This window comes from Trematomus bernacchii, unplaced genomic scaffold, assembly GCF_902827165.1.
Source record: "Trematomus bernacchii unplaced genomic scaffold, fTreBer1.1, whole genome shotgun sequence".
Classification (NCBI taxonomy): domain Eukaryota; kingdom Metazoa; phylum Chordata; class Actinopteri; order Perciformes; family Nototheniidae; genus Trematomus; species Trematomus bernacchii.
In genome coordinates, this window is record NW_022987525.1 from 238,739 (window position 1) to 242,698 (window position 3,960).

A 3,960-nucleotide genomic window follows, 5' to 3' on the forward strand; every position below is an offset into this window, starting at 1 on the left:
TTGTCCTCTGTGGTTTCCTACTCAACACATGTTTGTATTGTAATGCCACTCATATTTTATTTTGTATTGTATTTGAAGGTGACATTGAATGCTTTGAAAGGTGCCCTAAAATAAAGTGTATTATTGATCTTATATATATATATATATTATATAAAGAGGGGCTTCCAAATCCGGCAGAGAAGGTGTTGGTGCTGCCGGATTTGGAAGCCCCTCTTTAGTTTTTTTACCTGCTGGGCCCAGAGTAAAATGCTTTGGTGAGCACAAACTAGAGGGGAACAGGCAACACCAGTGTGACTTTGGTGAGTCTATGACCATCCTGGACAAAATGATAGGGGGGTGCCATATCCGGCAGGAGAAATACCTGCTCTGCTGAACATGTTAGAGAACAGTGCAGATCTTCCCTATTGACACCAGGATTAACCTGGTCTAAAATAAGGAACATTAATAGTGTGATATAGGCACAGATATAAGATCAATAATACACTTTATTTTAGGGCACCTTTCAAAGCATTCAATGTCACCTTAAAATACAATAAAAATTAAATATGAGTGGCATTACAATACAAACATGTGTTGAGTAGGAAACCACAGAGGAGAATTACATTCAAAGGAGCAATTAAAGCGAGTGAAGCCAGTTTGAACACATTATCTTTTAGGCTTGATTGAAAATACACAGTGTCTGACATATGTTATATCATTACCGTTATATCATTGCTTACTATTCGTGGTTATCAGACACTTAAACAACAGAGAAGGTTTTAAGAAATAGGACTATACTGACAAATGACATCTTATCCTAGCATTGTCTGTTCTGTAGGAAGGAGGTTTGATTGATTGATTGATTGAAAAGTTTATTAACAGCTTGTATATTGGGTACAGTACAGTACAGCTCAAAACATACAATTGTTAAGGGGATGCAGACCAGAGAAAGACTTTCGTCTTGTTTACATCAGGGTCCCCCATTTCCAATTCATCATATCATTTAAGACATATAAGCAGTGGCGGCCGGTCCATAGGGGCGCTAGGGGCGCCGCCCCACCTCTTCCCATATTGAAAAAAAATAAAATAATAATAATTAAAATTAAAATTAAAAAAAAAAATATGTTTAAAAAAAATATATGTTTTTATTTTTATTTTTAATGAACAAGGTAAATATTATATAATTGGTATCAGTAAAATGTATAATCTACAATAAAATCTCGTTTAAAATTGTGTTACGATGTCTAAAGTTACTGATAAGTCACATGTTTCCTGCCTGGCCTTGCCCATGCACCTTCTCTCGTCTGGGCGCTAAGAGAGGAGCCTTCAACCAGTGCAGCATCAGCCACTAGCAGCTGACTGTTGCTATCTGTAACGTGTAAACTATGCCGCGAAAATATAATTTCAGCCAATCAGCGTCGTCAAAGATGACGGTCACCAGGCGCCAATGTCAGCGCCCAGTGCAGTCTGTGAGTAGTTTGGACAGTGACTCGTATCCGGTTGACGCAGTAGTTGATGAGGATGGCTTCGTGTGCAGGTGGAGTCTCCGGACCTCGGTCCCCGGCTAATTCTGTTCAAGAGCTAATCTCCAATCCTTTCGAAAGGAGAAGTTTGGCAGATAAATTGTTGCTTAAAGACCTTGCACCGGACCAACCCGATTTGAATATATCGCAGCAATCTCGTGAAAAAGACAACATTTATACACGAGGCTTCACAAGTAGCTGGTACACAAGAAAGGCTTGGCTAGCTGGATGCAAACAGGTAAATGCTGTCTTTTGTTTCCCATGCTTGGATATCACTTTATATGTAGAGAGGAGGTTTCCCATGGTTGTTAGAAGTTTATTATTTATCACAGAAGTGATTGTTCTGTCTCCACGTTTGTTGCATTGTCTGTGATGTATTTTCCAACGGTTATAGCTCCTGTTCTGTCCCAGCAACACTACAACGGTTTGCAGCTCCACCACATTTTTGGTTTATCTTCGGTGTCGCTTAAAATCTGCTTCCCATCGGACTAAAACCTCCACGTAATCTGAAGACAGATACTTGAAGTTATTTAAACCTTTTGCAAACTTTATGTTCTTTCTTGCTCTAGCCTTGCCAGTTACATTGTACATAACACATATATTATTATTATGCTAACTGGTTGTTCGTGTTAGACGATGTAGCTTTTTCATTTCTGAGTTATTGCTATATGTAAATAAGCCTGTTTGTAAATAATCCTCAGAGAAACAAAGAAAAAACACAATTTATGACATTTTGTGCTGTGGTTATTTTTTTTAAATTGCATTTATTCACAGTTCAGTTTGAAATGCTGTAGTGACTTGTATTGAACCACTTAAATATTTATAATTAATGCTACTGAAAAGATGCTATTAATTTTATATCTCACATGCAGTTCACTGTAAAGCTACTTGGTGAAGGTGTTGGTTCATAAAACATGAACAGTTTTAAGAAAGAAAAAAACAGACCAGTTCTGAGAACACAAATTCCTGGTAAAGTAGTAGATGTTCAGGTTGATAAATAATATTTTCCACACTGAAGATTATGGAGGTATTGATCAGTCTTCTCATATTTTTAAGCCTCGATTTCTCCTTTCCCCCCCCCCTCTAACATCACCAGAAGTCATCATTTAAGGGGTCATTTCTCGAAAACAATTTCCGGGGGGAAACCCCCCGGACCCCCCGGGTAGGTCACTTACGGTACGTCAAGAGCCCCACCAAAAAAAAAGACCACCGGCCGCCACTGCATATAAGACATATTTGACATACAGATGGCTTATTTACAATTTACATACAGGTGGTTTTTTACATACAGATGGCTTATTTACAATTTTCATTTTAGATTTCGTTCTAATACATCCTAACCGGACATTTAAGACATACCAAGTCTACAGATATACAGTTAGTAACAGAGTCTAAAATGCGAGTATATACATAGATGGGGGGGGGAAGCTGTCCATTGTACGACAGGTTGAGATTTGTACCATTACCGGGGCCAGTTTTGCAATGCTTTCCCCCGAAGGTGCTCTTTAAGAGAGGTTTTGAAGGTAAGTATAGTTTTTTCCTTTACAGTTGTGGGAAGAGCGTTCCACCTTGATGTGGCATAATTGCGAAACGTGTATTCCCCTTTTTTTGTGCCAAATCTGGGTTTTACATGATTTGTGGAGCTCCCTCTGGTGTTATGATCATGGTATTCCTTGACCTTTGGGAAGAATTTTGACATGTACATGGGTACCATAGAGGTGTAGTGGATCTTGTAGACCAGGCCCATTGCAAGTAGCTGTACTCTGTCGTCTACTCTAAGCCATCCTAGGTTGTCAAAGTGGGCAGAGGTGAGGTGGGTTCTAGATGTAAGGTCAAGCAGTAGTCTGACCAGTTTATTTTGCGATGTTTGAAGTTTTATTTTCAGCGCCTTGGAGGTGCTATGGTACCATGACGTGCAAGCATAGTCATAGTACCCTTGAATGAGTGCTCCTGCCAGAGTTTTCAGGGTGTTTTTGTTTACCAGAGAGGAGATCCGGTATAGGAATCTAGTTCTTTGATTGACTTTTTTTATTACATTGGATGCCATTTTGTCACAGGAGAGGTTTGCCTCAAGAATAGATCCTAGGTATGTAATTTCCTTCTTACTTGTGACAATAATGTCACCCACTGCAACTGAGAAGTCGTCGGATTTGCTGAGATTATGTTTCGAACCGAAGAGAATGGACTCTGTTTTACCCAGGTGTAATGATAATTTATTATCGGCGAGCCAGGTGCAGATTCTGCCGAGCTCGGAGCTGAGGGTTTTTTCAACCTGCAATCTGCTCCTGTCAGAGACCAGCAGGGCTGAGTCGTCCGCGAACAGGAACAAGTTGCAGTCACATGCTGATGACATGTCATTTGCATAAATTAGGAACAGTAACGGACCTAATATGCTTCCTTGTGGAACACCACAGCTCACTGGGAGGGGGGGGACAGAGTACCGTTTACCTCCACCATC